General features: G+C 41.4%; 2 long non-coding RNA genes across 48 annotated transcripts in view; both read left to right on the plus strand.

Annotated features, from left to right (window-relative positions):
• Positions 1 to 1,299: 1,299 nt before the first annotated feature.
• The window catches only part of LOC102401727, a 478,204-nt gene continuing 459,829 nt past the window's right edge, over positions 1,300 to 19,674 (plus strand). For 31 of the 47 annotated variants that reach the window (XR_006639942.1, XR_006639943.1, XR_006639944.1 and 28 more), the window contains exons 1-3: positions 1,451 to 1,592; positions 2,370 to 2,579; positions 12,996 to 13,077. This is a non-coding gene — a long non-coding RNA (uncharacterized LOC102401727). The other 16 variants (XR_006544435.2, XR_006544441.2, XR_006544409.2 and 13 more) reach the window with 8 other exon arrangements.
• LOC123329186 lies at positions 6,260 to 9,143 on the plus strand. Its single transcript, XR_006544477.2, has 2 exons — positions 6,260 to 8,242; positions 8,401 to 9,143. It is a non-coding gene; the product is annotated as an uncharacterized LOC123329186 (long non-coding RNA).

A 19,674-nucleotide genomic window follows, 5' to 3' on the forward strand; every position in this document is an offset into this window, starting at 1 on the left:
AAAACAATAGTTAGCAATAATTCCTTTATATCAAGTATCTAGTCAATGTTCAGTATTCTTATTATATAGCCAGATACTGTAAAAACAAATCTCTTAGGGATATAAAATAGAACAGGAGTGCTACGGCTAGCACTCCTGTTGTCAAAGTAGATCCCAAGAGTTATCACAATGAACAATGGTTTTTTTTTTCTATTTCATTTTTTGGTTCCTATATGAGATGATGGGTGTTAACTGGATGTTAAGTAAACTTACTGTAATCATTTCACAGTGTATGTAAGTCAAATCATTATACTGTACATGTTAAACTTACACAAGACTGTATGTTAATTATATCTCAGTAAAACTGGGGGAGATTAAAAAATAAAAGCAAAAAAGAAATTTGTTATTTCAAATATTTGGAGGTACCAGAAGTGTAGTGAGACTGGCATCATTAGCATTACCAGGAAATTTGTTAGAAATGCAAATAGTTGAGCTTTACCCAGGAAGGAGTGGATCAGAAACTTTGGCAGTGGGGGTGGTTAAGGAGCTATCCAGGTGATTCAAATATCTGGTAGAGTTATGTTACCCACTGACCCAAAGAAAATAAAAATTGTGTGCTCTCTACACATTCTATTTTTTTTTAAATTTACTTCTTAACTTTAAAACTTACTTCTTAGTTTCTTAAAATTTACTTCTTAATTTACTTATTTTCTTAAAATTTACTTCTTAATTTACTTCTTATTTTCTTAAAATTTACTTCTTAGGAGGAAAATTGCTTTACAATATTGTGTTGGTTTCTGCTATACAACAACGCAAATCAGCCATAATTATACATATACATCTCCCTCTTGAGCCTCCTTCCCCTACCCCTACTCCATCCCTCTAAGTCATCACAGAGCACCAAGCTGGGCACATTATATGGCAACTTCTCACCAGCTATCTATTTTACACATAACTATTTGGTACACACAATTATTTGGTCTTTGAAGACATATCCCGAGACCCGCAGAATACCTAAGATGGTGCACTTATACCCCGAATACTGTGATATAATAACAAATATATTTTTGGCCTTGGTTCCTAGCTCTTGGCCGGATATCCTAAACCCCATGTAATTTCCTAAGAGATGAGCAACATCGGTCATTGTCCAAATGACCAGATAGAGCTCTGGAGTGGAGAAGGTGAAAAGACCATCTTTTGTTTTTGGAAAAAAGCCCCTTAAAACACTGCTGAGTTTATGTTAATGAGGTGATAATTTTGGAAAGCCCTGAAATATGGAGGTAGGTTGCCACGGGAACCAACCTTCTCTTTGGGAATTGGTACTTTTAGCCCCGCCCCCTGGCCGCCAGGAAGGGCAGTGAGCCTGAAGGTTGAGCGCAGCGCTTGTGGCCAATGATGCAATCAACCCTGCTTTACGTGTTTACGTAAGAAGACCGCCCTTGAAGAAGCCTGTGGGTGGTGTTTGGTGAGCGGCTCCCTTGAGTATGTGGTGGAGGGAGGTTGGCGTCCTGGACACAGAGGTGGAAGCTTCACACACTCTGCCCTGTCCCTCTCTCTGTTCCATTTGGCTGCCTGTACCTGGGTTGTGTCCTTGATGATAAACCACCAGTCCGGTGAGTAAACTGTTTTCTTGAGTTGTGTGAGCCGTTCTAGTAAATTGTGAAGCCTGAAGGAGGGGTCGTTGGACCGTCCCCCCCCCCCCCCCCCCCGACTTACATTGGTGGGTCAGATGCTCAGGCTGCAACCTGAACTTGAAATTGGTGTCTGCAATGGGGAGCGAGCAGTCTTGTAGGCCGGAGGCCTAAACCAGTGAGGCTTGTGTTAATTTGGGGCAGTTAGGGTCAGAATTGAATTAAAGTACAAGACATCCACTCGGTGCCTGTCGAGAATTGGAAAATTGCTTGGTGTGGGAAAGCCTGCATATTTGGCGTCAAAAGTGGTGTGCAGGTAAAGAGAAATTGGAGTTTTGCTTTTCGTTTTCATTTTATTAAATATTAATACACTTTAAAAGTTAACTTTCCATTTAGTTATTACAACATATTGACACTGCCCTGTGTATACATCCTTGAGTGTTTTACACCAACAGTTGGTATCTCCTTTTCAATCACCAAGCTGGCGTCTGGGGTTTCATGGCCTCCTAGGCCCGGTTGCAAGCGCGCTCCCGCCTCCAGCTGTGGAGAGCTTCAGATTTAGCCTGCTTCCGCATTAGGAAGCGCGCATGGTAGCAGGCGGTGGAAGTAATGACTAGAGCTTTTTGCAGCAGGACAGCCTGGCTGAAATTAGAGCTCTAATGTCTTTGAGTGGATTTGGTAGAGAAACTAGCTTCTTTTGAAAAAACAAAACAAAACACATACTTCTAAAGCTGTGGTTTTCATCTTCTGGTTGTGTAGCGGACTCACCTAGCAGGCTTTTAAGAAACACCGGTCACCTGCCCTGAACTCAAGAGTTTCCGTTTTCAACTGCGCTGGGGGTAGAGAGCGGAGGGACGCGAATGGGGAGGTTCCCAGCGCCATGTTGGTTTGAAGGCTTTCCAGGTGATGCTAATTGCAGTCCTGATGAAGAACCACTAGGTTTGGTTTGCGATTCAGATGAGAAAGAAGGTAAGAGATCCTGCAAGTGTACTTCCAAGGGGTCTTACCCTTCAACAGAGTAAATGGTTTTCAAACTGAGTCTTAAACTGTTAGTGGCCTGGTTTGCTTAAGTGTTTTTCTGCCAGTCTAACTTTTGTCTTTTCAGCTGGTGCTGCACTTTTGCACATTTTTGGCCAGTTTGTTCTAGGTGAGGGGATTTGACTGAACTTTGTCGACTCATTTGTACGTGTGCTGGAGGACGGTGTTCCTATAGCATATAAATAATAACCCCTCTCACATCTGTGATTCTTTTTATGGTTCCAGGGAAGGAACTCAGAGGGACTGATTTTGCAGCGTGAAGTATTTCAGATTTTCTAAGGTATCAGCGCAGCCAGAGCCTTCCTTGCAGTCCCAGAGTTAACCTAAAGGAAAGATTGAGCTGTATTTGTATTTGAGTGTTGAAATAGTCCATGGAAAAAGGAAAGGGAAACAAGTTCCACCACTGGTTTTTCTTGGCAGGCCTTATCCCCTCCCCTCACCCCCCCCACCAAATTTCTGGCAAGTGCGATTAGAAATTGACTTGCAGGATTTGCTCACACTAGCTTCCCAAGACATCTTTTGCTTGCTTGCTGCTGACTAGCAGTAGTTAATTTGCTATCTCTCACACGTGTTATCCAAAAATCACAGAACTCATTAGCAATAAACAGCATGAACTTGGTGGGTCACATTTGGAGGATTAGCCAGATGTAAATCTGAGTTGCACTTGGGAGGTTTCCTGTGCCTCATTTTAAAAATAAATAGAACTCTAGCCTTGAGTAGAAACAGATCTTTTTTTTTTTTTTAATGAACTATCTTACTGGAAAACAAATTTTATTTTTCCAATTAAAAAATACGGGAAGGAGATAAGCTTTTCTTGATGCCAGTGCTTATTTGATTTCATGCCCTTTCCTTCTCCTTGCTGATGGCAGATGTGGCAGAAATAAAGACCCAGTTCCATTGTTGAAGATGGGAGAAAAATGTAATCAATTCAGGAATTTATTTATGCTTAATTGACAGCAGAGGTTTAAAACTTGATTGGTCGGTGGACTATTTAACATGCCTTTTAGGAAAATAAACATTTGTGTATTTCCCCAGCCATTTTGTGTACCCATCACTACCCTGCAGGATATGGAGGTATTGGCCATGAAGATGATTCTTAGACCTTTTAAATAATGTTTCTCACTAAGCAGTTGAAAGAGGTAGTTTTCATGTGGTTACAATGTATGATTTATGTGATTAGAAAATTTCTGTTTTCTGTTGATATGCAAACTCGAAGTTATGTTACCGGATATGCATATGCCACCTGTTTTTAATTCCAGCAGAACTTTTACCAGAATGAAATAAATACCTTACCTTTGAAGAATCAGAAAAATAATTCAAATTTATTGAAACTTTTTGTGTTTATCTTTCTAGATCATACTAAATCAGATGAGCACACAAGTGCCCAGGGGTTGGCTCTTCCAAGTAGAGATTATGTTTCGTGTAGACACATGAGTTATAGAGACCTGCTAGAGACTTCCCATGAGTTGATTTTCATCATCCTGGTTTCTAGTACTCCCCAGATTCAACAGTTATCACACTAACTTCTGTTTTCTGTTTATTGCAAAAATGTATCCTCCTGAGTAAGACTTCTGTGTTATCACAGCCAGTACAGGACTGTCAGATGTCTTGTCCTTCTTTCTGTCTATGAAATCACTTAAGCATTTTCTATTTATCCTTAGTCCCTAGGTCAAGTTAACGATGTATGTTTCTGTTTTCTAGGGAGAAAGATAATTTGCCCCATTAGCTTTAATTCAGTGTTTCGGAAGAAATAGATGGTCAGACCTGGATCAGGCTCACTTCTCAGGACTCATTACCGAAGCACTCTTTTTTGAAACTTCTGTTAACTGAAGGTGTCATGAGGGATGTGGGAGAAATGAAAAATATTTGTTCTTCCTTACTTTCGAAGAACTTTCTCCCCTTAAAAGTGCTATGGTTGCAGGTAATAGAACAGTTCAATAAGGAAAGCTGCAAGGGAGGGCAAAGAGAAAGAAAAAAAATGAAAACAAAATGAAGTATCAGAAACAAATAGTTCTCTCCATATTCATATCACATCCATACATCCTGAGAAATGGATACTGAAGTGGCAGAACCAGACTGCCTCTTCGTCCCTCTGATCTAATTAAATGTATTTTCACGTAAAAAGGATAACAAAGTTAGATCTTAATGGGATTAACCTAAGTGAAATATATCAGGCCCTGCTTTGACGTTAAAGATTATGGATGGCTCAAGTTCCATTGTGAGATGGTAGGTTTGGATCCTGTAATTTTTGCTCTTGCTACTTTGCTGAAAATACCAAAGTTCCCAACAGAACTTCCAGGTTATATGCCTGAGACTTGGAATACGAGTTTGATTAGTTTTCCCTTTAATTTTTTGGGGAGGTTAATTTTTACTCTTTCATAATGAAGCGAAAACAAAGGAAAAGGGAGCTTTTTTAGAAAGACGAGGCAGTGTTGATATCTCCTTACAGTCTGTCTTGCTCAGAACTACCTAGATGAACTGTTTTTTTTAGTCCAGGTTCACTGGTACCTACCTGCTTCTCCTTTTCCTTTTTATGTGTTGTAGTTGCTCAATAATAATGTTTTGGTGGTAAAAATCTGCATAAAATTTATCATTTAACGAAGCTGTGTGTACAGTTCACTGGTATTAAGTGCTCATATTGTTGTGCAACCATCACCAGCACCCATCTGCAGAACTTTTTCATCTTAAATTGAAACTCCTTACCCTTTAGACACTTTACTCCCCATGCTGACCTACCCCCGGGGCCCTGGCCATCACCAGTCTACTTTGTTGTAGACTGTTTGACTATTTGACTAATAGTCTATTTGACTATTCTAAAGACCTCTGAATGGAATCATACAGTATTTTCCTTTCTGTGACTGGCTTCACTTAGCAGAGTGTTCTTACGGCTCACCTATGCTGTAACATGTATCAGAATGTCCTTCGTTTATAAGAATGGATAATATTCCATTGTATGTGTATACCACACTTTGTTTTCCCATTTATTAGTGGGGTAAGAGGGTTTCTGAAACCTTTTGGCTGTTGAGAATAATGCTAAGGACACAGGTGTATAAATGTCTGTTTGAATTCCTCAACATTTTTGAGGTACATTTTCTCTCCATGAGAAATGTCTTTCCAATTTAGTAATACTGATCTGACTTTGATATTAACCTAGTGACTTAAAATATTGTTTATAATAAAGCCTTTTATGTAGCATAACTGGAATTAGTACATCTGGTATGAGTTATGAAGTATGAAGTATAACGGACTGGTAAACACAGGGCAATGAAAACTTTTAGAACACATCTGACTAGGTCAGTCAGTCAGTCAGTTCAGTCGCCCAGTCGTGTCCGCCTCTTTGTGACCCCATGAATCGCAGCATGCCAGGCCTCCCTGTCTGTCACCAACTCCCGCAGTTCACCCAAACTCATGTGCATCGAGTTGGTGATGCCATCCAGCCATCTCATCCTCTGCCGTCCCCTTCTCTTCCTGCCCCCAATTCCTCCCAGCATCAGGGTCTTTTCCAGTGAGTCAGCTCTTTGCATGAGGTGGCCAAAGTATTGGAGTTTCAGCCTCAGCATCAGTCCTTCCAGTGAACGCCCAGGACTGATCTCCTTTAGGATGGACTGGTTGGATCTCCTTGCAGTCCAAGGGACTCTCAAGAGTCTTCTCACCACAGTTCAAAAGCATCAATTCTTTGGCGCTCAGCTTTCTTCACAGTCCAACTCTCACATCCATACATGACCACTGGAAATGTGGCCTATTTTCATGATAAAGACCCATTGCAAGAGACTTGAAAAAAAAAACAAAAACAGATTTATTTTAAAGATCGTGCGTTTTAGCATCTTCATGAAAAGAAGTGTTGCTGCATGACCTCTAGAAAAAAATCAAACTATAATAATAACTTGAAAAATATTTTATTAACCAAAATTGTCCAAGAAAAATTATCTTTTGATTAACCCAAAGCATCCAAGCTGAATACAATCCAGGGTTTGGGATGTGTGTCTCCTTCACTAGAGGAGAGTCAGGCTTCTGTCTTGAAATGTAGAGTAATAGCTCATACTGCTGGCACAGGCCTCCTGAAGGTACATTTCCCACCCTCACAATCTTGGTGTTTTCAGTGTCTTTATTTTCTGGAACATACTTGAGATGGTAATTCTTTCACATACCGTAAGTGTAGCTAGACAGAGACAAGCTCCTTCTTGTAGTTATTACTATTTACTGAGCATGAACCATATGTCAGCTATATTATTACTAGCTAACATGTATTCAGGCTTCCCTGCTGGCTCAGTGGTAAAGAATTTGTCTACAGAGCAGATGTGGGTTCGATCCCCAGGTTGGGAAGATCCTCTAGAGGAGGAGATGGCAACCCACTCCAGTATTCTTGCCTGGGAAACCCCATGGACAGAGGAGCCTGGTGGGCTTCAGTCCATGGTGTGGCAAAAGTCGGACACTACTTAGTGACCAAACAGCAACATTTATTCAGTACTTGGCATATATTGGGCATTATTTTAAACTATATATATATTGTAATTATTTGATCTTGGAAATATCTTACTGCATTTGACACCAGCATAACTTCATTTTACAAATGAGGAAAGTGAGGCACAAGTTATCTTGATTGAGAACATAGAAATTGGCAGAGTAGAACTGGAACTCAGGCGTCTGACTTCAGACCTTGTTCTTTAACTTCCGTGCTGTACTGACCTGAGTACACATGAGTGCATACTTATGAGGCCTGTGGGCCACATTCTCTGGAGGACAAATTCTTTTTGAGAAGAATAACAGTTTATAAAGCTACAAGTTGTGTGTGTCTGTCTAGAAACCCATGCCATATTAAATGATCATGGAGAAGTTTAGACGTTCAACATCAAAGAACCAAGGTTTCTATTGAATATGGTGACCTTTGTTTCACCTTTAAAGGTGAACATATTTTGTAAAAACTGATATTCAAAAAGATCATGCTTAGGAATATTGAGAAAGAATTTAATATAATTGTAAAAGGTCTTATTACTTCACTAGGAATTCATATTTTGCAAAGAGATTACCAGAAATAATGTATTAAGAATCAGCCTTACTCAGAAATTTGGTATTACAGAGTTTGTAAGGAACACCTACTTAGGTATAAGTAGACCACTTATAAATCTCTATATAAAAAGAGATTTCTAAAAAAAATAAAAATTAAAAGAGATTTCTCTTAACAGGAGGTATTGGGGGTTTAAAAGTATTTGTAGCCACTTTCATTTAAATATATCTATGTGCCATTATTTACATCAGTTAACAAGTGAATGAGCCTTTTAAATGAGAGGTTTTAATTCTTAATGCTCATGGTGAGTTTTAAAAAGTTCATTAAAGCTGAAGGAACATTCATTGGGCAACAGTTACCAGGCCTTTTGCTAGATGCCAAGGCTTTAAAAACAGTTTAGGAATAATTATTACTTTTAAGGTCTGCTTAACTGTGAGCTGCAGACCAGAAGACTTCTTTATTCTTTTGAGTAAAAAGGTTAGGGCGATACCGCTAGACAGGTATTTGGCTTTGAGGGTCAAATAGGAGTTTTCCAGGCAGACAAAATAGAGTGAAGGGGGTGAATGGTCTCAGGCCGAGGAAAAGTCAGGTACAGGGACACTGAGAGAAGCAGCAGCATGACATGTTCAGCAGGCCTTAAATAGAGAATCAGTTACAGTGTAAGTCAGGTACAGGGACACTGAGAGAAGCAGCAGTGTGACATGTTCAGCAGGCCTTAAATAGAGAATCAGTTACAGTGTAAGTCAGGTACAGGGACACTGAGAGAAGCAGCAGCGTGACATGTTCAGCAGGCCTTAAATAGAGAATCAGTTACAGTGTAAAGACCACAGGCTTAGGCACAAGTTTTAAAAACTAGTCCTGGTTTTACCAACTTTAAAAAGACAAACTCAGATACTTTGGTTTCTGCTTTGAGGATTAAAAATAATGCATGTAAATTGTTCAGTACAGAACAATTTAATGACATAGGGTTTTGCACCGATAGTATCAATTATTTTTTCATTTGTCTTTTGATTTATTGTTTTGGACAATAAATTTGCATGGTTCATAACCCCAGAAAGTAGAAAAAGCTCCCATCTTTGTGCCTTGTCAAGTTCCTCCTTTTCAACCCCCACAGGAAGCCACTGTTCTTCATTTCTTATGTATCCTTCCATTGTCCCTTCAAGTTGCAGGGAAATGTGAATACCGTTTCAGGACTTGCAGCTTTTACACAAAAGGTAGTGTATTACACATGTTGTGTAGTACTGTCCTCTTTGTTTTCACTTAGCCATACATCTTAATGGTCTTTCATATCAATTTATAGGGAGTTTCCTCGCCCTTTTTAAAAAGTGCTGCTATATTTTGATACAGCTTGACTCAAGAAATGGCACTAACAGTATAGAGTTCCCACGTGCTCTTTACCCAGCTTCCCCTATGATGTTCTTATATAACGGTGGTTCATCGTCAAAACCTGGAAACTGACGTTGGTACAATGCTGTTAACTCAGATAGTGACCTTATTTGATTTTATATGCATATTTTTATTCTTGCCTGCACAGCGTGTGGGATCTTAGTTCCCTGACCAGGGATGGAACCTGTGCCCCCCTATAGTGGAAGTGCAGAATTTAATTGCTGGACCAGCAGGGAAATCCCTGCATGCATATTTTTAGATTCATTTCTTTTTGTGTAGGGATATATATTTCGGTGAGATTTTATCATCCTTATATATTCAAGTAACCATGAGCACAGTCAGGGTACAGAACTAATTGTTCCCTCTTCGTGAAGGAACTCCCTTCTGCTCCTTTTTAATAGTCACATCCTTTCCCCAGTCCTAACTCTGGCAGCTGCTGATGAATGCACGTTTTTCATGTGTGCTTACTTTAAGACAGCCCCACCATATATTATACCTTCCTCAAGGGTAAGAAACCTGCTTGCAACCTGTTTTCTTCCCTACAGGCCTGAACACTTAATGGGTACTTAATAGTGACTTGTTGAAGCAGAAGAATCAAAAGCAAAACAAAGTCAAGCCCAAAAGACAATTCAGAGTTGAAAAACACATGAGTCAGGATAATTTGCTTTCCAAAAGAACGAAAGTTCAGATGCTCTTCAGTAGCAAGTCGTCAATGTGAATTAAGTGATAATTTATTATTTCTTTCTTGGCAAGACTCAGTAAACCTTAAGTGCTCATGATCAGAAACAGTTTTTCTAAAACATCACTTTACACTTTTCAAAGCATTTTCATAGATTTTTCCCTGTAAGGCCCTCTGTCACAGTGACATGATGGAAAGCTGCTCTGGTTGACACTCGGAAACGGGGTGGCAGAGGGAAGGAAGTGAATGCTGCTTAGTTTTTTCTTCCCAACAGCTCTCCACCTTCAGAGAGAGTTGCTGTGCTTGTTTTAACAGAAGAGGTTTTCCCTTACAGAAGAGGTTCAGTAATGTCTCTGGTCAGTTTACAACTGAGGATTCCGAACTGCACACATCACTTCTCCATTGTGAAGCTTACCTTAGGGAATATGAATTCTTATTTGACTCCTAAAGTGAAAGTTGCTCAGTCATGTCCGACTTGGCGACCCCATGGACTATACAGTCCAAGGAATTCTCCAGGCCAGAATACTGGAGTGGGTAGCCTTTCCCTTCTCCAGGGAATCTTCCCAACTCAGGGATCAAACCCAGGTCTCCCACACTGCAGGTGGCTTCTCAACCAGCTGAGCCAGAAGGGAAGCCCAAGAATACTGGAGTGGGTAGCCTGTTCCTTCTCCAGGGGATCTTCCTGACCCGGGAATCGAACTGGGTTCTCCTGCATTGCAAGCGGTTTCTTTACCAACTGAACTATTTGACTCCTAACCCTTTTTAAAAAAAAGGTGGTGGCAGTTAAGTACACTGCGTGCTCCATCGCTCAGTCATGTGCAACTCTTTGTGACCCATGAACTGTAGCCTGCCGGACTCCTCTGTCCATGGGATTTTTCAGACAAGAATACTGGAGTGGGTTGCCATTTCCTCCTCCAGAGACTCGGCCCAACTCAGGGATAGAAGCTGTGTCTCTTGAATCACCTTCATTGACAGGTGGATTCTTGACTACCGAGCCACCGGGAAGCCCATTGAAGTACGCTACTCATTTGTAAAAGACACATACCATAGTAGTTTATAGACATGGTAATGGGCTTTGGAGTCAGCTAGACTTCTGTCCAAATCCCAGGTCAGTCATCCTCTATCTTTGCTGACCATGGCTACACTTCTACTTATTAAAGTTTCAGGTAATCAGCTATAAGATGGTAGTTCCTCCATCAGTTGGAACAATTTTAGAATAATTGGAATAAAGCCTACAGAGCACTTGGCATCATGTCTGATAGCTATTATTTCTCTGATAAACAGCACCTATTATATGTGAATCTTCAGTTTACGGACTTTCTGCTGCCAGTTTTAAGGAAATATTAAGATTGTGTTATGTGCAAAATGTACTATTGGTGGAGCTAACATAGCTACACCATGGCTTGATTTTTAAACTTGGAAATTTAGAATGCATTTTTCCTGTAAAGTTTAAAAATTTATCACTCAAGTTGTTGTGTTTTCACATCTAAAGTTGCCATTCCACACCACCAAGTTCATAACTTTGGTCTGTGAATGAATAGATTTTTCAGAAATGAAGAATTTGTCTCTATAGCATGGGACAACTGAGAAAGTATTATTTGTAGCTTAGCTCTTACTAAGCTTCTGATAATCTTATCACTATATATTGATGGACATTCATGACCTGAGAGATGGTCCATTGGAGAAGCAGGTAGCTGGTGTGTGTGGGTGGGGGGTACTCATTGTATACAGCTCTTGTAATAATAAAAGATAATTAAGTGCAATCAACAGGCTTTGCAGTCACATCCTTCGAATTGTTCAGAGAATGTGCTTAAGCTCTGCTTAGAGCGATGTTTGTTTACTTAGGGTGAGACTGACAGTTGAGGTATCAGTGAGAAGCATTTATATCGCAGTGACAGACTGCAGAGAGCTCTTTCCTGTGTTACAGATTGCTAGGAAATTGCATAGGACCTCCTGAGAAATTCTATCCCAAGCCTTCCCTCAAGAGGAGGCTGCGACATCCATTAGAAAGGCGGTAGGGGTGGGGTGGACACCTGGGGGCTCCCAGGGAGTGAGTTGCCCTCCCATCCAGTATGGTGTGTGAAGCCCCCTGTACACAGGGGCGCTCTGCACAGCATAGCGATTGCTCTGCTCAGCTCAGCATGGAAAATGTGTCAGTGTTCCCTTGAGAGCCTCTTGGACTTCTCAGACAACTTGATCATAAAGGCAGCTTGCTTGGCAGTGCTCATCAGAAGTCTAAATGATGGAGTTTAGTGCTGAGACAGAACAGTGGCTCTCAACACTAGATGCTGATAAGATGGGAATTTTCTTTAACCTTCCAGATGATTCTGCCATACAGCTGGGGTTAAGAGCCACTGAGATAAAGAGAAAACCCTCTGACAAAATGACAAAAAAGCCAGAAAGCCCTCCCACCTACAATGGGTAGCTTGGGTCCCCTTATTTCCCAATCAGGCCACTGGTCTTTTCAGTTGGCTGAAATTTCTCTTCCCATTCTGGGTATGGGTCCATGGGCAGAGATGCTGCTGACTGCTGCTGCATCCGTCCGCCTGCATTTCCTGCTCTGTGGACACAACTGCTCTGCTTGTCTCACAATGTTTTCCTGTTTACCTTTGAAATCATTTTTTAAAGCCTCTGCCCTCAGGCTTTAAGCAGAAGTGTATGTTGCTTTCTAAAGGATATTACATTTAAATCTTAATAATTTGTCTCTTTCATATAAGAGAAATAACTGTGCAGTGTGGACAAAAGCCCTCTGAGAAAACCATGTGTTTCACATTTACTGCAAATAAGTCATTCTCTCTCTTGCGTTCTCAAAAGTCATAATTTGGAAATCATTCTTTTCCTGTGGAAATCAGAAATCTGTTCCCCACCCCTGCCCCGTCTTTTTGATAGCTGTAATAAAAGTTCCCATAGGCAAGAGCTTTTGATTTGATAGAATGTAGTGGTTGTCTTTCTGGAGAAGCAATGGGAGGTGCCTGGGTGCGTTTTTTCCCCCTCAGTTGCATGTGTCTTGTTTCCCTTGAACATCGTGTCCAAGTGTGATGTCACCACGTGTCTTCAGTACATCCCACGTCCTTTTACAAATGCAAACTACAGAAGAAACTGATTGAGTGTCCGTAGTACATTTCAGGTACATCCTAAGTAGCCTGCTTCAGAGGCACACACTTCCAAGGTATTTGCTGCCGTTTATTGTCCGGCTTCCAGTTCTTAAATGTCTTTCTGATCACATGGTGCTGTGTTTTGCCTAGGGTGACCTATCTGTCCTCTTTTAAATGCCTAGGAATTGGCAACAGTCTCATTTCACTGGTGAGTTTGCTGAAGTGTTATCACAAGACAACCAGAATGATGGATGAGCTCTTCAGGTAGGGAAATGCTGCCAGCCCAGTTTGTACTTCGTCTACCTCGAGTTCTGCTTAATTTTCTATTTCAGTGACGAGTAATCCCTTTTCCTGCTAGTAGCCATAATCACACTATAAGAGACTTAAAAATTCTCATTTCCCAGTAGTAGTTCTCTCTACAGTAAGCATTTTTATTTCATGTAAGATTGCTCTTTTTTTTTTTTTTTTGTGACACTGGGAGAGATAGACCAATATTTATTTATTTTTTATTTGGGTTTTTTAAAAAGACTTATTTTTTAATTGGAGTAAGATTGCTTTACAATGTTGTGTTAATTTCTGCTGTACAAGGTGAATTGGCTATGTTTGTGTTTATGTGAGCTATGTATGTGCTCAGTTGCTTAGTCGTGTCCAATCAGCTATATGTATGCATATATCCACTCCCTCTAGAGCCTCTCTCCTACCCATAGCCCCACTCCCACCCCTCTGGGTCATCGCTGAGCTCCCCATGCTGTACAGCAGCCTCCCAATAACTCGGTTTTACACATGGTAGTGTATATACGTCAGTGCTACTCTACCAATTCCTGGACTGATATTTAGATTTCCTAATTTAATTGGAAGAACACAGGAAACATTCTGGTCAAGCTGAGGAGTTACAGACTGATGGGGAGCAGTCCTAGACTCCATCTGAAAGGCCAGCAATAGGCCTGGAATGTGGCAAGAGACTCCATGAACCTTGACAGTTTTTAACAAGGAACACTAAATTTTGCTTGAGAATCTAATGCCTTTGGTAAGTATGGGATCTAGTGAGGCATACTCATCTCTGCCTCTCCCCATGTATTCCTTTGATCATGTTTGTGCCGTTCTTGAAAGAACCACATGTCTCTCCCTGACAGGACAGGCCCAGAGATGGAGATAAGTAGGCACTTCAACAGCCTCCTGTTTTCAAGTTTGTTCTTGCAGGAAGGCCAACAGGGCGGAGGATAGCTCTCTATCTGGGAAGTGCAAGCATGCAGCTACATTTTGTTTTGCAAGACTGCATTTGGACGTGAATAAACCTTAGGTATCTCGGAGCCATGGAGCACCTTTAATTGTTGTTGTTGAATTGCTAAGTCATGTCCAACTCTTTATGACCCCGTGGAGTATAGCACACCAGGCTTCCCTATCTTTCATTATCTCCGGGAGCTTGCTCAGACTCATGTCCATTGAGTCGATGATGCCATCTAACCATCTCATCCTCTGTCGCCCTTAATGCTTTAATAATCATATTTAACTCTGTCTAGAACTTGGATTTCAACTCCCCTTTCTTAGAGTTTTTTGAGTGGTATGTTGTTCACACAACTCCTGACTTTTATGGATTTAGGATATAAATTCTTATTAGGTTCTCTGCCACTGAATACTAGATATTTAGGAAGTTCACTGCATTTCAAGAGGATGTGATAGTGTGATTGCTTGATCGAGCGTATGGTTGTTGGAGTTTGATTTTATAGATACTGCAGATACTGTTAATGGTAGTGGTCAGATAGGCAGAGTGAATCACTATTTTAAACTAGCAAGAAAACTGACTTTAAATGGAGGTTTCTGATTGACTGCCCAAGGCTGTTTAGCGATGTCAATAATCTTAGAAAAGATGAATTGCAAGTATTACTCATTTTTATTTAGGAATTTAATCCTGTGGATAAGCAATGTTTGCCATTCCAAACAGTAATCCTATCATGCTTGTCACTTAAAGGCCATGTGACCAACTCTGTAATAAGATATGGAAACACATTATGCTTAACCTATTTTGGGATTTGTTCTCTTTTTCTCCATTTTTTTCCAGTTGATGTCTCCTGATGGTCCAGGAACTCACTGAGATACAACAATTTTATATTTTGGTTTCTTTGCAGAAAGACAGCAGGGTTCAAATTAAGTTCATAAATATTTGCTTGGCTGCAAATAATTGTTTGCCAGGTGATGATGGAGGTGAGTGAACATGGAGCCTAGCCAAGAGCAGGAGGAGAGGAGAGGGGTCTGTGTGTGTAGGTAGGTAGATTTCTTATTTCCCATGGCTTGGTTCCATTCTACCATCAAAACTAAAGAAAATATTTGGTTTTCTTCCTGGGATGGTCTATTTGACTGACAAGCCCTGAATCAGCTATTAAATCCCACTGCCCTGGCCTTAGGTTGGCAAGTTCAGATGGACTTCTCTAACTCTTACGTAAGTAAGAGGCTCTCCTGCGCCCATCCTCCTCGGCTTAGATTGTCATGGAAATGGAGAAGAAAGAGAGGAATCTGCTTTCCAACTTAGATTTTACTGATTTGAAATTAGGAGTTGGCTTAATTAGATATTACCTTTTTTTTTTTTCCTCAAGAAAAACAGAGGGGGTGTGTGTGGGGGAAAAAAGTGTGACCTAAATTGTTGAACATCTATTTGAAATGGTGTAGTTGAGAAATATTGGTACAACTCTTAGACCAACAATTGTCATGCTAATTACATATTTACTAGGCCAAAACTGAAAACATTTTATTTTGGTATCTTATGGCTTTCAAAGCAATTCAACTTTTTTAAATTAGAGAATTCAGAAAGCAATTAATGTGAGTTAGGTTATATTGAAGCTGGATTTAGAGATGCATGATGATTTGAATTAGTGTCTATGATATGATATGTCAGCTCCTATTACCATTGTAAAATCAGTGATGGGCAACGTGTAAGACATTGGGCTTAGGTGAATGCTACCTAAACCTAGATTGCTTCCCCCCCAGCCCCCTGCCCCCAAATAGTAAACCAAATGGTGACAACATAGATGTGCATTCTTTGGCTATAGATCAGTCATTTGAGAAAGGTTGTAGAGGCTTTTTAAAAGTTCGTGAACATGTTATTGTCTTTAAATATTGAATCATTTCACACCAAGAATGTATTTGCAGTTAAAAGACCATTCCACAGTAATTAGAACTACCATGGTATTAAAAAAAAAAAAAGATTACTAAGAACAAAACAGAGGGGGGCAGCTGGGGAAAGAGGGGTGATTTGGGGTTCTGTTGATCCTCGGGGGTGGCATCGTCTCTGGGCAGCAGAGTTCAGAGCTGGAGCAAGGTTGCACTCTGCAGTTTCTCTTTACACTTGGACAGAAGTGGAGGTGTTGGGCCTGTAATCTGGTCCCTGCCCACAGCCAAGTTAGTGTTAGGCAGTATTTCTGTTTTGAACACGTCTGTCCTTATTTTCCCTCTTCTGTGCTTGCCCACTGGAAGGGAAAAACATAACCAGAGGTCCTGCTTGGGTGGAGCCACCACCCTTTGATGGCAATGCCCCAGGGTTTTCTGGGTTAACCAATTAGAGCCTTTCAGCTGGCAAAGAGGAGGGGTGGGCTGCAACTGCTCTGTCCTGCCTTCTCAGGTTCCCTTCCCTCCTTCCCACTCCAGAAGGGAAAGGAACAGCCTGTTCCCTGAGCTCAGAGGGGAAGACATGTGGGTTGGGGGAGCCGCTGTGTCCTTCTGTAGGGAGGAGTTCCCAGCATATTCCTGGAAGGTGTGGGATGAAAATCCACCTTTGAGTCTGCTGCTTCTGTGACTCTGCCATGTGTGCCTCAGAGCTGGGGATGTGCTAGGATGGGAGGATGGTGTTGCCTTGAGATTCCGGTGGAGATGGATGGAGAGGAGGTTGGAGCCTCTGGGGCTCCATCAGAGCGGGAGTCAGCATCCAAACAAGCGGAGATGCACCCTTTGGCGTGCATCCCTAACGCTCCCCGGGTGAATTAGGAAGGACCTTGGTCAGTTGTGTGGGAGTTGAGAAAGCCTGTAAGCTAGCTTGATTCCTCCTCCGAGGAAAAAAAGACTTCTTAGGCTGCCTCCCCCTACTTCTCTCTGCTGGGGGTGTGGAAGGGCAGCTGGGGAAGTAGGAGGTTTTCTGCTGGAGTTAATTGAAAAAACAGCTGCTCTCTTCCATCCCCCTCGCTCCTGCACCCCCAGCCCCACCCCATCCTTCTTTCTGCAGCAGGACAGAACTACTCTGTAAACTTTGGCAGGGGTGAAGCATCTTAATACTTTTTGAAACAGGAAACTTTTTTTTTTTTTTGGCATGGACTTGTTAGGTTAAAGCTGGGGGGAATAAAAGCATAACTAAAATTTGATATAGTCATTCAAGAAATGATTTGTATTCCTCCAGAAAAGGGTCAGTGTGCAGTGGGTTTGAGTCTAAAAGAGCCAAACTAAGATAAGGTAACAAGGCTGTGTTTGGAACTGGCAAGCTCCTGCCAGAACTTGAAAGCGTGTTTGCAGCCCTTCCTTTATTATCATAACCTCTTGAACAGAATATGCCATTTGAAACGACAGTAAATGCTTCTCAGTGGATAAGTTTATGACCTAGTTTTTTTGACCAAGAGCACTTGTGGGACTAAACGGCGCAGGGAAGAGCAAAGGAGCTTGGACATCATTGGCCAGAAGTTCTGTGCAGATCAGGAGCTCGGGGCTAATTAGAACCCGGAGACATTAAGCAGCAGCTGTTTTATGGTGTGAACTTTTGCACAGAGGATTTCATGAGGCTAATTCTCCTTGGAAGTGTGTTTGCAGAGTGGGTTCTTTGCCGGCTGTTGCTTCATTCTTCTTTGGAGGCCTGTTTTCACTGAGTGTGAGCATTTTCTGCCAAACCTAGCAAATGACCTTCCTGGTGCCTGGAGCTGCCGCCCGCCTGGCCTGACCCATCTGGGCTGGGCCACGGGATGCTTGGGCGAGGTCGATTGAGGGGGGTGAGTTGTCTTCAGCTCATCCCACACCTCAGATCTGGAGTGAGGAACCGAAACCAAGGGGAAGAGAAAATGTTTGTTCTGACTTTTCTGCTCATAAAGGGGGGTTGCTTGGCCCTCTCCTCCCTCGCGCTTTTTCTCTGGGTTCTTGGACCCACTGTTAATTTTGCCCTATGCAGTCTGTTAAATCTGAACTCCCTTTTTTCTTTCTTTGTTACACTTAACGTGTGAGAATATATTTTTCAGGGAAAAATTTGAGAAATGAATTAAAATGAATTTAAAGTTCATGAATGATGTAGACCTTAGGGTGTAGTTGACAAATCCACCCCCCCCCCCCACCCCACACACAGTTTTCCCTCCTCTCTTCATCTGCAATTGTTTTTCTTTCTATCCGCCCATGTATATTTGTTTTTACAGTGGAACTACCAAGTTAAACATACTTAGCCATGTTTTAGAAAGGAAAGTCACTCTCTAAAAGGGACCCTTAATGGCATGCTAGAGTCTGGGATCCATGAGAAATTGCGTAGTTATAAATTGCTAAAGTTAATATCAACTATTTAATTGATTATTAATACAAGTTACTTAAATGATTCCAGAATACACCACATTTTCATATTACACCTTTCTTTTTTAGGAGTGCACATCTTAAAAAGACCTTAAAAGATACACTTCTTTTATCGACACATGAACTTTCCATGCATTCAGTTCAGTTCAGTTCTGTCGCTCAGTCGTGTCCGACTCTTTGCGACCCCATGAATCGCAGCACGCCAGGCCTCCCTGTCCATCACCAACTCCCAGAGTTCACTCAGACTCACATCCATCCAGTCAGTGATGCCATCCATCCAGCCATCTCATCCTCTGCCGTCCCCTTCTCCTCCTGCCCCCAATCCCTCCCAGCATCAGAGTCTTTTCCAATGAGTCAACTCTTCGCATGAGGTGGCCAAAGTACTGGAGTTTCAGCTTTAGCATCATTCCTTCCAAAGAAATCCCAGGGCTGATCTCCTTCAGAATGGACTGGAAGGCTCCTTAAATGAGAAAACTATGACAGTATCCCTATCATACACCAATAGAGAAATAATTATACATGTTAAAGTGTATGAGAAATATTGGACATTAAGACTGTTTAGGCATTGTTTTTAACTTACATTTAAGTTTGATTTGCATTAGAAAATGTGAAAGGGATGTGAGATCGCAGGTACATATTGTCTATGTAAAAATCCACTTGAGCATATTTAGAAGGAACTATGCTAGAACATTTAACTATAGTTGAATAGGGATCATAATCATGTGAAATTGCTCACACTTGCTCTCCTCAGTTTTCCACAGGGAGCTAGCAGATCTGTTAACAATTCTAACGTCTAAATACTTTCATGAATGAGCATGAGAGTGGCTTTATCCTGTGTCTTCTCTGACACAGTTCAGATGAGGTACGAATTGCAAGACTTCAGCAGAAGTTACTGTTATAAGTCTGTTCACATTTGCAAAGCTTTCAGTTGTAGGTGTAACTGACCGTTTAGGGGACAAGCCTGGCTCAGGTGGTTTCCAGGAAGAGAATAGAATGTTTCTTGTCTGGCATGGTGGGTGCCCATCTTTCTCTTCACTGCTCGTCTGATTCCTTTTCTTTGACTTGGAGGACTCCTTCTTCCTCCCTCTTCACATCATGTTTCCATTTTCTCCTTCTGGGATCTTGCCTGCCCTCCTCACCCATCTGTTGCTGCCCTGTACTCCCTTTCTGCCCCCATGGAGATGATCCCTGAATGGCTTTATGGAAGATGACTCATCATCAGGGAGCCACGAGTCACCTGTAAAGTTAATAGTGTTTCTTTGGGACCCCATTTGTGGCAGTAAAATTTGCACCTAGGCGTGAGCAACTGCAATTTGCAACACAGTGTTTTAATTGTTC

The sequence above is a fragment of the Bubalus bubalis genome, chromosome 2 (genome assembly GCF_019923935.1).
Source record: "Bubalus bubalis isolate 160015118507 breed Murrah chromosome 2, NDDB_SH_1, whole genome shotgun sequence".
NCBI lineage: Eukaryota > Metazoa > Chordata > Mammalia > Artiodactyla > Bovidae > Bubalus > Bubalus bubalis.